The 14,028-nt window shown below is 40.2% G+C and overlaps 1 protein-coding gene across 1 annotated transcript in view; it reads right to left on the bottom strand.

Annotated features, from left to right (window-relative positions):
* Positions 1–1,162, bottom strand: part of b3gnt2b (UDP-GlcNAc:betaGal beta-1,3-N-acetylglucosaminyltransferase 2b) — a 30,607-nt gene extending 29,445 nt beyond the window's left edge. The window contains exon 1 of the mRNA XM_083988758.1: positions 743–1,162. The gene's annotated coding sequence lies outside the window, so the exon portion shown is untranslated. The remainder of the gene's footprint in view (positions 1–742) is intronic.
* Between the last annotated feature and the right edge of the window lie 12,866 nt (positions 1,163–14,028).

Here is a 14,028-nt window from a genome sequence, read left to right as displayed (position 1 = left end):
TTTCTTGGGGAGCTCACTGTGACCTGTGGGTATGACTGAGAGGAACCTTCACATAGCCTATATCTTGTTTCCTGGCTGTATTTAGTTTTTAAACAGCAACATTAAAGTTTCTTCTGTGATTGTCGTCCTGTTAAACTGATACAAATAACTTGTGCAGATTTACAGTGTCCCCAAATTGAGGCCAACTCCTTGAGCTTCAACAGCCCTGACTTAACAAACAACTCCCTGAAATCAACATTTTGTATTCCTCTTCATGCTCCTTTTCCTGCAACAAAAACAATGGCTTTGTGCTATACTCATGTAGTATGTATTGCCCCACATTTCAATACAATACAGTAACTCAAACATGGCATAATAAGCGAACAATACAAAGCCCTCAGCTATAAGATAAACTTCATTATGATTTAGCTACTTTACGTTTCCTGTTTTACGTTTTCCTTTTCCCCTAAGGTACCTGAAGTAGTCTGGTCTGTCTGCTTGCTTGCTTGCTTGGCTGGTCGTGGATAGCTACTGTCTTCACGTCACGTAAAACCAACACAAACTTTTCTTGCAGAGCTCGTTGTGTGTGAACCTGTAAGTACAATGTGTGACTGAGAGGAACCTTCACAGATATTTATTTCCTGACTGTGTGTTTTTTTTTCTTTCTTTTTTCTTTATCAGCAAAACTTACAACCACATGTACCTACATTACTCAGACAGACCCCCTCATATGTTTTAGCTACGTTTAGACTCGTACACTTACTTGTAGCAGTAGTAGTTGTAACGTTAGTAGTAGTGGTGGTTGCTAAGTTCAAGCTGGGTCAACGGTTGTCAACGGTTAGATGGTTTGTCCGTTGATATGACGCCAGGTAACTCCTCGTGACGTCCTGACAGTAAAAAAAAAAAAAAAAAAAAAAAAAAAGTACAAAAAAAAAAAAAAACCCAAACACAAACTCCTCCGGGGCTGGGTCAACTCACTCCACACTTGTCCCCCCAACCCTCTCCCTGCGTTAACCCAAAGTCACGGCAGCAACACCGGGAGAAAAGTTTCGTAAATCCATGCGAGTCTTTTGTCGGCGAGCAAACCAAACCGTCGTCTTTCTTTTTTTTTCTTTTCCTTTATCGCCGCGAGGAGCTGCCGTTGTTCCGGCGTCGACGACTGAAGACTGCTGTAGCAGCGCGAGCGCAGCCCGTTGATACTTTCATCGGTGGAGCAGACGGTGACGTATTGTTTTGGGCGGAGCACGAGCAGCAGGCTTCACCCATGTCTCTCTCTCCTGAACTCACACACCCAAACTAATAGGGGAGGCTTGTACTGTACTGTACTGAATATTGTGCTGTGCTTCAGCCTACACCTTTTCGGTCTAAATGTCTATTGCGTTTCTTTCTTTCTTTCTTTCTTTCTTTCTTTCTTTCTTTCTTTCCAGAACATGCACTTCAGCTGGTAGCAGCAAAGTCTGGTAGCTCTTAGTTTTTACTCAACCTTTAGGCTCTATTTTGTTTTTTAGATAGATAGATAGATAGATAGATAGATAGATAGATAGATAGATAGTATGACATCACAGATGCATAGATTTGTATTTGTTGATGAATATTTGTTTTGTATTTTGTGCTGTTCTGAATATGAATTGCAATGTTGTGGTGCATAGTATAGTAGGCTATTGTGTAAAATGCTTTGGCAAAAACAAATCTCTGTTCATGCCAATAAAGCAAATAGATAGATAGATAGATAGATAGATAGATAGATAGATAGATAGATAGATAGATAGATAGATAGATAGATAGATTCACCCATTTCTCTCTCTCCTGAACTCACACACCCAAACTAATAGGGGAGGCTTGTACTGTAGTACTGTATATTGTGCTGTGCTTCAGCCTACACCTTTTCGGTCTAAATGTTTCTTTCTTTCTTTCTTTCTTTCTTTCTTTCTTTCTGTGTGTGCAGCATTTAGCTGTTATGCTGCACACAAGTGGAACAAACTACCAGCAGAACTGAGATCAGCCCCAACTGTGAGCACTTTTAAATCCAGGTTACAAACATTTCTCTTTTCACGTGCTTTGAGAACTTAAAACTTTATCTATTTTCTTTTATTTGCTCTTGCTTTTAACTCTGTTTTTAGTGTTTTGTTTGTTTTTATTCTGTCTTATGCTTCTTCTTCTTTTTTATAATGTTTTGTCTTTATGTAAAGCACATTGAGTTGCCTTGGTATGAAATGCGCTATATAAATAAAGATGCCTTGCCTTGCCTTTCTTTCTTTCTTTCTTTCTTTCTTTCTTTCTTTTTTTCTTTCTAGAACATGCGCTTCAGCTGGTAGCAGCAAAGTCTGGTAGTGGTAGCTCTGAGTTTTTACTACCTTTACTTTGTTTTTTAGATAGATAGATAGATAGATAGATAGATAGATAGATAGATAGATAGATAGATAGATAGACAGATAGATAGATAGATAGATAGATAGATAGATAGATAGATAGATAGATAGATAGTATGACATCACAGATGCATAGATTTGTATTTGTTGATGAATATTTGTTTTGTATTTTGTGCTGTTCTGAATATGAATTGCAATGTTGTGGTGCATAGTAGCCTATAAGTATTGTTTAAAATGCTTTGGCAAAAACAAATCTCTGTTCATGCCAATAAAGCAAATTGAATTGAATAGATAGATAGATAGATAGATAGATAGATAGATAGATAGATAGATAGATAGATAGATAGATAGATAGATAGATAGATAGATAGATAGATAGATAGATAGACTTTACTGCCATTGCACAAAATTCACTGTGCCATGCCTGAATAATTATGCATGTACACAATCATTCGAGTCATAAAGAAAACAATTTTGTGGACAGTATTGCACAAATTGTCCCATTTATTGCACTGAATGGCTGGTGTTATTCTCTTGTGTTTCTGTCATATTTTGTCCACTACTGATGGACACAGTAGCTACTTCAGTCAAGGAGCTTCTATGATTGAAAATGGAGCAAGTCTGGAGGATGCCACCCTGTTCCAGCTGAGATGAAGAGGTGTTTTCATGGTTGCCGTGCTACTGTTGCAAAGGTGAAGGTAATAATGTCCAACAAGGTAGATAAGATAATAATTGTGTTTATACTGCTATAGACATAGACAGCTATTTATACTGCTGCATTACGGGAAGCTAATGAGGAATAAAAGAGTGTTTGCTCATTTTCATAATAGAAAATGGTTGTAAAATGATATCGATATGTATTCACACGTACATTAACAAGAAAAAAGTATGCAAATAATTTGTAACATCAACTTTATATTGAGTAAAACGACAAAGAATAAATGTATAGGAGTTAAATCATGAAGGAGAAAAGATTTGTCTGTATCAAAGATACAGCACAGCTGACATAAAAACTCTTTGTTAAACGTCCATTTTACATATTATATTGTAAACACACACCAGATGTCATTTGGATGTTGTAAAAACTCTAATTTCCTGTATGTTTTGAGTGTTAATCCAACCAAATTCAAGACACAAGGTACAAGGTCTGTAATAAAATAATAAGATGTTGCAACACATTGTTACTTTTGTATGTGACGATTTCAGTTTTTAATTATAGGAAAAAAAAGAAGATAAAAATGCCCTAAAACGTCTTAATTGAGTTACTGAGTGTATTTTGTTGGACATAAAGTCTAGTTTTACTCAAAATGTGGATGGGGTCTGACTCATTTCTGCAGCTGCAGATATGATCAGATGTACCAGCCAGTGATTAGTGAAAGTGTAAGCTTTTTTTTTTTACCACATTATTATAATAACTTTAGTTTCATTTTCAATTCAATCAAAATCAGTTGCCACACTGAACGAGCACATGGCAACAGTGGAGACAAAGAAACAGGTAGAAACCTCGTGGGGCAGAAGCAAACAAGAGACCTGGAGCAGCATGAACCAGTAGGCCTATTATTATAATAATAGAGGAAAGCAGCACTATATATGATCCTAATCCTAAAACAACTATGAAGCCATCTAGTTGTATTGTCATTACCACTTCTTTTATTGAAGTCATATATAAACTGAATGTAGTTTTACGTGTTGTGTCCCAGCCTTTGTGACGGGCCCCAGATGTCGTCTTTGTATTGGAGGCAGGAGGAACCGGTTTTAACTGTTTGAATATATTAAGGATTAACAATAATGTGATGGATTACCGCAGCATCAGTTGACTCATTACTGTCATACTCATGAATGCATGTGTGCATAAGGTCCACACCCTGCTGTGTGTCTGAGTTAAAGGGATAGTTCAACATTTTGGCAGATTGGCCCATTGCCATAATCCCTATAGTCATAGCAGTAGGTTCGTTACCTTTAATTGTCGGTGCAAGCTATTTTTAGAACGGCGGAGCAGAGCCGTGAGCTGCTCAGAGCTACGCTACGGAGGCTAGTGGGATTTCTTAGTTTCCCTCAACAAACTCATCAAATACACAATCCAACAACTCCAAAACGCTCTGGTGGACAAGTTGTGACCTGCACATTCACCACGCTATGAGATAATAATGTAGTGTTACAAGACAAGAAGAGTTGTTTTCAAGGTAAATTCATGCAAAACCGCTGATGCGCGTTCCCATCGAGGGCAGTTTTTCAGCAAGCAGTCTCTACATTTACCTCTAAAACAACTCTGTGTGGTAACGTTCTGTTATTATCTCATAGTGTGGTGAATGTGCAGGTCACAACTTGTCCACGAGAGCGTTTTGGAGTTGTTGGATTGTGTATTTGATGAGTTTGATGAGGGAAACCAAGAAATCCCATGAGCCTCCGTAGCGTAGCTCTGAGCAGCTCGCGCCTCTGCTCCGCCGTTCTAAAAATAGCTTGCACCGACAATTAAAGGTAACGAATCTACTGCTATGACTATAGGGATTATGGCAATGGGCCAATTTGCCAAATTGTTTAACTATCCCTTGAATGGCTTCGTGTACATCAGAGCAGATCCACCACCAGTCGCTGCTGCGTTATCCGAGCGAAGGGCAGGAAGCTCACCCAGGCTAACAGCGTTCACGACACAGGATATAGCAGAGGTGTGAAGAGACCGGCAGACAGCCAGGACTCAGGTGTCTCTTCCCTCCTCCTCTTCCTCCTCCCGGAGTCTCAGGTGGTCAGTGAGGCGTTGTTTGTTCGTGCACGTGATCACCCGAGGGTGTCTGACGAGCACATGTTGGCACTTGTAGCCACCGCTGCCACCCAGCTGCTCCTGTATCAGATTTAATCCAACAACTAAACACGCTGCTGCTGTTAATGAGGTGCAGGAGAAGAAGAGCCGAAGGGTCAGAGCACGACAGGAAGCTCTGATGAGTCAGATGAGAAGATTTCGACAAACCTGAACTTTCATTCGGGTTTTTTGTGCTGCATTGAGAGATTTCCCACGCCACAATGAGGATGTTTCAGCCACAGAGGCTCCAGCAGATTCTGGTAACTGAGATGGAAATTAATTTAAAAGAGCTTAAATGTTGCTAAAAAATGGATTAACTCATATGTTCTTACATATTGTAGTGAATTAATATTTTTCCTCTACATCTGGACAGATCTTTTGACGAGGCGTTCATGGCTCAGTCGTGACGCTGCAGCTTCTCGGGTTCAGCTTCATTCGTCTGTATATTTAATGAGCGTGATGCTGCTTGACCCTAAATGATGTGGGAGATTACAGCCTCGCACAACACAACACACGCACACACACACATGGACACACACAATTATACAGCTTCCAGTAAGTCATTGATGATTGGGAAATAGGGAACAATAAAATATTAATTGCAGCAACACTGAACCACATTTTGAAATATTTTATTGGTCTTTTACAGTTGAAATCGTTGAAGTCCCACCCCCTACACACACACACACACACACACACACACACACACACACACACACACACACACACACACACACACACACACACACACACACAGTGAGTAAGAGGGACTAAGACTCATTTTTCCTCAGAAAGAAAACTAAACATTTGAGAAGACTTGAAGTTGTTTTGTGCAACAGTTTTAGATAAAGGCGACCTTAACTGGGTCTTAAAGGGTGGGTGTACAGAAAAGAAAATTGAATTTGAGCCCACTCTGGGTCCTAACATTAGTGTAATAACTCATCTATCAGACGTTGTAGGCCAAACTTTGTGCAAAATTCTATTTTTGATTAAATCCGGGATGAAAGTGTGGTATTTTTTTTTTTCGCATTGGATAATGCAGGCGCACGGATTATACGTCAGCCTGTACACGATTCATCAGCCACTGATATTGGATCCGACATCCGTCAATCAAACGTCTAAGACACAAACACACACACACCGAGCTCGGTCTCGCCCCAAGCTTTGAATATCCCGCCTGCTCGATAACGACCAAACTAATTCGTTTTCCTCACTCGGGTAAACTCGTGTGGCAACTCGTGAAAACTCAGCGCGACAAACAGGACAAGCGGCCATTTCTGTACACCTTAAAAGGAAAATCTCAACTAAATGTATTTTGTGCAACATAATACATGTTTTAGTTGAAGGAAGACTTAAGTCAGTCTCAGTCTCAACACCTGCACACTGTCACACTCTGTGAGGTTGGAACGTGATTGTTCAACTGTCTCTATGAAGGGGCAGGGGTCGGCACAGGTCAGACAGTTATCTGATTATCTGAGAGCAGCTCATCTTTAAAGGGGCACAGTGGTTACTGGGGGTGGCTGCCCGTGGTTAGAGGTGTCAAACCATAACTTACTCCTGTGGGGAAAAAAATCACATTGGCACAGTGAGATCAGAGCTACAGCAAAGATACAGTATGTCTGACTGCTGTCATCACAGAGTGTGTGTGTGGTAGTGTGTGTGTCTGTGTGAGCCAAAACCTTTTGTTTACAAAATAAATCAGTTATTGTGACAACATGTGATAACAATGTAAAAAAGTTAAACCTGGGTGCAGTCAGTGAAATTTGTCTGTGCCAACGTTAAACATGCGGGAGGAAGGGAAGAGGTGAGTCACTTCCTGTCGAAACCGAGCAACAGCTACTGAGAAACTTAACTGACATCATTAAGAGACTGAACGCTCACTTCCTGGACAGAAAACACAAAACCGTTTCTGGTAAATGAAACTTATAGAAGCGTTTAACGGAGCTATTTTAAGGAGCTCAGGCAAATATCTGAGCATTAGTGTAATCTGTGTCTTAAATAACAGGGAAAAGGTGCTGCAGACATGGATATATACAGTTTATATATAGTAGAATAGATGACTAATATAAGTATAAATTATTATTACCTACTTTTTAAATTGATTTTTGACACAATTTCTCTCCAATTTCTTGTTTCGGAATTAGGGATGTTTTAATGTGTTTCGTAACGGGGGTGTTTTGAACACCACTCTGACCTAAGTTTCAGATTGAGTTATTTCCTCTATCATTAGTATCAGGATGAGTCAGTCACTCAAATTATCTTTAGGTACCTGATGTTTTAATGATGCGACTCCCATGCTGCAGGACACTGGACCGGTTTCACCATAACGCTGCAAATAAAACGAGATTCCAGTGAGATTGTATTTGAGTTTTGATTAAATTTTTTAATTATGAAAATATTTCGATTCTCTCTGCCGCCCTTTGTCTCGTGCTTTGGATTTAAAGAAGACATAAAAAAGATATTCTAAGACTCTTAAATACGCCAACTTCAGATTTCTTAAATTAAATCTTCCTCACCAGTTAACACAATGGTTCATATCATGTCTTTTTTTGTTCATATTCAACACTTTAAGGAGCCCATATGAAGGCTTCTGGAAGTTGTAACATTTTCCAAGCAGCACAACAGAGGTCATCTCAACCACAACAACCTGCTGTGACATGAAGGCCGGGGGGCAAACGCACCACCACCACGATTGGAAACTCCCTGACATCTCCGGGGCAGCTGAGACGTTGTGATTCTGTGTCAGGCGGGCAACTAGACCGCTCATCATGTGGTCGCAGACACCCCTCCACCCCTGACACACACACGCACACACACACACACGCACACACACATCAAGATGCATCCTGTCGTCTTCATGTGAAAAACAGCCGCCCAGAGAAAAAGACACTTGTGTGCATGTGCATCAGGTCACGGTCATGGGGAAAAGCCGAAGATAACAGTCAGTGTGTGACAAACAGCAGAAATAAACCTTCACACAGTTGAGTGTGAACAACACGTTACCTGTTGTTCTGTGTGACGTGCAAATGTCTGACAGGTCAGAGGTCGCCTTCGCTGCAGGTTTTCCTGTAATCAGACAGGACACATTTGATTATAAATCAAAAACGTAATCAATATTTTATAATGTGTTGAATAAAAACTGTCTGTAAAAAGGCATAAATCTAATGTATAACACTTACAAACCGTCTGGTATAGCATCTTTTAGCAGGAAACTTCCAACCACAGATAGAAAGTCAACAGGTTCAGTGTCATAAAGTCACATTATGATGAGTTGGTTTAGGCCGTTTATCAAGTTTATTATCTTAAAGAGGTGCTCCTATAGTTTTATATCACAGCAGATGTGAATATTCACTTTCTTCAGTCTGTATTTATGTCGGTCAACTCTACAGTTTCCCCTCCAGCTGCTGTACAGTATCAACGACCTGAAATGTACTGTATGCATATGTGTGCATGTAAAGAAAAACAACACGTGCAAATTAATTAAATTCTCTTTGGAAAAGTTATGGATTGAAAGATAAACAGCAGTCGTCCTCGTTGACTTTTCCCTTTGTCATTTGTCTGCTCGAGGTTCCTCTCCCAGCAACAATAGCAGCTTTGTGGCTCCTCGCTCAGACCCTGGCAGCGACGTCCTCGGGTCCTGTGACTTTGGAGCCCGGGTGCCCGTCTGCTCGCTCCTCTAACACAATCCACACGACACAAGCCTCTTTTTTCCCCTTCTTCTTTTTTCCCCCATGGATTGCTGCGGTCAGATCAGAAGACTGTCTGCCCATAGACAAGACGATAAAAAACACATCAATGATCAGACTGGTGAGTTGTAGAGGAAGTAAGTGGAAGTGTTTCTAGAGCAGAGATGGACAGAGTACTCGACCCCAGTACTTGAGTAAGAGTACAAATACTACTGGTCAAAATTTACTCCGTTACAAGTAAAAGTGGCTCAGTCGACATGTTACTCGAGTAAGAGTAAAAAAGTACTTGCTTCTAAAGGTACTTAAGTATCCAAAAGTACATGCTTTTAAGTAAAAGTAAGAGTAAGAGTAAATTTCTTATTTTTCACATCAATTAATTACTATATTTTTTTCTAAATGAATTTAAGGACCTTTTCTTTGACAAACACAGCTTGTGTCCAATAGTATTTTAGAAAAAAAAAAAAAAAAAAGAGCAGACCTGAAAGTAAGGAGTACTTTTCAGCCTTCCTAGAAATTAAAGCAGAAGTAAGCGATCCGGTCATTTTGGCTAATGCTGCGTTCCAGGCAGGCTTTTGAAACCGTAAATTACAGCTTCAAGTCACAACTTACGACTTTGTAGCATTTCAGGCAACCCACTCGTGTTTTTCCGACCTGTTTTACCTGTGAAAGTCACTATAACGGCCACTCGTAACTTCTGACCGGTGAACTTGTACCAGATCGAACTGGTATGACTTCACAGGTCGGAAAAACACGAGTTACGAGTTTCCTTGAACGCACCATAACAGTCCTCGTCCCTACGTCGCCACATTCACGGCGTCCCTTGGCTGCACACACAGCCCTGCATGCCGTTCTCTCTCCTCATTGGATAAAAACTGTAGGATACGATAAATGTTTTCTCCTCGGCTCAGAGCAGAGCAGAGGGACTGACAGACCCGTGTTTCGGTCCAAACACTCTATGTAAGTGATTGCTGTCGGAAGATATAACTATTTAAGACTTATATTAACACAAATATATCACTTACTTCTGCTTTAAGTATCCAAAAGTACATGCTTTTAAGTAAAAGTAAAAGTAAGAGTAAGTGTAAATTTCTTATTTTTCACATCAATGAATTACTATATTTTTTTCTAAATGAATTTAAGGACCTTTTAACTCTTTGAAACCACCTGCATTGATGTGCTTGCTTTTAGGGGTTAGGGTTAGGGTTGGGGTTTCCTTCTTCGACAAACACAGCTTGTGGCCAATAGTATTTTAGAAAGAAAAAAAGAAAAGAAAAAAAAGAGCAGACCTGAGAGTACTTTTCAGCCTTCCTAGAAATCAACTCAAGTAAAAGTAAAAATATTTGTCTTGGAAATGTATTAAAGTAAGAGTAATAAGTACCAAAGAAATCTAATACTCAAGTAAAGTACAAATCCTCTGGATATGTACTTAAGTAAATTTACTCTGTTACTGTCCACCACTGTTCTAGAGAGAGAAACACTAGATCATGAGAGTGAATATCTGAAAACTAAGTGATTGTTGTGCATCCAGTGTCAGGATGATTTAAACTATCATCATAATAATAATAATATAATATTATAAATGATTGATTATTTGGCTTTAATGAAGTGAGATCATTACATTATGAGAAGTACGAACTGGTTGAACTGCTCTCATTGGTTCTGAGTGTAAACAGGATGTTCAGTATCTGCTGCCACATCAGTATTTCATTCACACCGCAGATCATCAGAGATCCATTTCTGTGTTTCCCATAAGTCTGTGTTGTCTCACTCTCGAGCCTTTCAAGCTGAGAGCCAATATTTAAAAATAAATGATTGTTTCACATCTGACCCACAAGGTCATGGGACCAGATCCCCTGATGTGTGGAAAACTCCCATGACTTCGGTTTTGAAATGCTGCGTGTGTCAAAACGCTGCCGTGTGAGTGTGTCTTCCCTTCCCTGCGATTGTTGCACGAGTCATCTTTGTTGAAAACCACATGGTTTGTTCAGGTGCAGCACGACACGACACAAAGCAGAAATGAAAACGGAACAAAAGAGAGAAACTCCTTTTTTTCATTCAGAGTTTTTTTTGAGAAAGTCATGTGATCTCCTCACGTGACGCAGATGTCACTTGAGGAGCTGCCGGTCAAGGCCGAACACCACAAGGTCGGAAATGGAGACAATCGCATGCTTGTTTACCAACACTGTCAGGTATTCTGACTGTACTCTGAGATGCATTGTGGGAAATGTAGTCGCAGATTTGACATGAATCTGTTTCCGCTGCACCGACGGCCCAATGTGAGTCAGACAGAGCGATAAAAGTGACTTATCAGCAGCGCTATCTCACACTGTTAGAGCATCTGCCACTTTTACTATCTGAGTTGTGGCACGGACTTCCCCACGGAGCAACACCTGCAGCAGCTGTTGTAGTTCACACTGTTAAATAATGAGGTTCAACACAGGTTCAGCTTACACATAAAGCTGGTCTCATTATTTCCTAACCACACCAGGGTGCTGAGACACAAAATGTGATAATGATGTTATAATACAAATATGTATGTGTATAGTTCAGAATTATTATGTCATTCCTCAAATAAATATAAACCGTGATGCAAACAGTGAAACCACGATGTCAGGAAACATCAACTTTAACACGACCAACAGTGGAATGACACAATATTTCCGTATTATACCATCATTATCATGTTTTTTGTGTTAACAAATCCTGTTTAAAGGCTTTAAAGGGACAGTTCAACATTGGTGCATTACCATAATCCCTACAGGTACAGTCATAGCAGTAGGTTCGTTACCTTTAATTGTCGGTGCAAGCTATTTTTAGAACGGCGGAGCAGAGCCGCGAGCTGCTCAGAGCTACGCTACGGAGGCGAATGGGGTTTCTTGGTTTCCCTCATCAAACTCATCAAATACACAATCCAACAACTCCAAAACGCTCTGGTGGACAAGTTGTGACCTGCACATTCACCACGCTATGAGATAATAATGGAACGTTACAATACGGAGATTGAAATATAGGCTACAGTATATAGTTTTCCAGCTCCACCATATTTCTGTTTCTTTCTCTCCACTGTGTTTCAATACTGAGGCGTCTTGTCATACTGTAACCATCACTCCATACTTCAGCCGACAGCAGTGACTCATCCTCTAAGATCCTATTTTATTCTGCAGAATTGAAACGAGACTCTTCAGTGAATCTGATGCTGTAAATGATGCCCGGTCTCACGTTACGCAGACGGACTCTGACGGACACATCAGAGGAAACAACACGGTGCATCGCGCCTCATTGAGCAGACGTGATGCAGACTTATTGTGGGCTTCACAAACTGGAAGTTGCATGCACGAAATAAAGCCACATATGAAAGTGAATTGTGAATGTGCTTTAAATCTTGCAGCACACGAGGAGTTAAACTACAACAGCACAGGACAATGTCTGTTGACGGTTGTAGGCAGCAACAATATTGTGCATAATACATGTAAATATGCCTGAGCGTTTTCTTTTATCACAGTCAAGTTGATTTGAATAGGAAAATGTATGTGTGTGTCTCTGTGTGTGTGTTGCTGTGTTGCTGTGTGTCTGTCAGGCCTTTTAGACATGTAAGAGGCTGTGAGTGTTTGCATCGCTTTCTGTTTTGTGTAGTGATGCGGACGAGGAGACCGTTTCCATAGTGACTTTGTTACTCCTCCAGGGTTAACGCGGGTCTACTGTGTCAGCGTCAGGTGACTAATTGTTGCGTCGTTGCCGAGCAGGCGGACATCACTGACACTTTGTCTTCGGTTTGTGGTGACAGTGATCAAACGCAACAGAACAACAACAATTCAATTCAAACAACTTTATCCCAAATAGGGCAATTCAGTTTGCAGTCTCCAGTCAGACAGCATCACCTTCAAAAACCCAGTCGATGTGATGAAAATAAAATGGTTGCAGTTGAAGTATCTGGTGGTGTACAGTTTGTTTGTGTGTGTTTGAATCCTGAGCAGGATTCACAGGAAATGGCCCGGTGTCATTTTATATCGCTGAGCAGCTTCGTCATTGAAATCCTCTGTTCACAGAGCGGGATTAAATTACTGCTTATGTGAACTAATGTTAAAAAAAACTGAAAGTGATCATCTGGGAAAACAAAACATATTGTGGCTTTCATCATTATATGAAACCCCAAAATTAGGCCTAAAATTGTATAAAGTGGGGCTTGAAATGGGGGTTATATTAAAGAAGCATTAAAAAAAACAATAAAAGAAATGAGAAAAGAAAAAAATAAGACAAAAATCACATGATAGAAGAATGGTGAACAAGAAAGCACAAAATGAACTAACGTAATTTTACATGACAGCCTTCATATTAACCTCTTTACACCATTCGGAGCAGCCTCTCTTACAATGAATCACTCGCCAGATGACGTCAATTAAGTGTGTGAAGGTCCAGGGTTCAGGCCGCAGGAGAAACATTAGGGGAGTGTATTAGGACAGTGGCAGGAAACACACATGAAGACACAGGAAGTGAATCTGAAACGAGCGGGAGAGTTCGTGCTAGTCAAAATAAAACAGGAAGTGCGAGTTTAAAACTAAACTAAAACAATGGCACACGCAGCAGCCGACAGGCAGCAGAGGATCATTTTTAACTCTGTATATGTAGAGAATCAAATTGAGTGGGTTCAATATGTTTATCTGATGTGTATAAACACTGATCTGTGGATGTAGGAGACGTTCGCTCTGTTTATTCATTTCATTTGTCCACACTTCACTGTTTCTCTGCATAAACACACACGTAAATCTGTGACCTCTGTCATCAGCAGGATTCGTCCTCGTGAAAGGAAATTCCTCAGACACTACCACCCACCAAACCACCTACTGTGACCGTCGCACTCAGCGCCGCTGTTTGCATCTGTGGTCTCCCCGCTGTCCTGACCGCTCTGCAATTATCCGTGATGAGGCCTCCCCCCACGGTTTTCACACATGTAGCTGGAATGTAGTTTGGAGGCAGAGACACTGATGATTTTCACTGTCTGCAAATGACATGAAAACACTTTTATACAAGTTAAATTAATCAATAACAGAACTGTGATATTGATTTTTACAGTATATTCATATATTTAAGATGATGTTGCTACATAAATCACCTTTAAAAGGGATTGTTATCACACATATAAACACTCTGTGGATATACTGGAAGCCACTGTAATTATCAACATAATAGGTTTTGGGAT

The sequence above is a fragment of the Trachurus trachurus genome (assembly GCF_905171665.1).
Source record: "Trachurus trachurus genome assembly, chromosome: 15".
Classification (NCBI taxonomy): Eukaryota; Metazoa; Chordata; class Actinopteri; order Carangiformes; family Carangidae; genus Trachurus; species Trachurus trachurus.
This window is presented reverse-complemented; position numbering and strand designations above follow the sequence as displayed.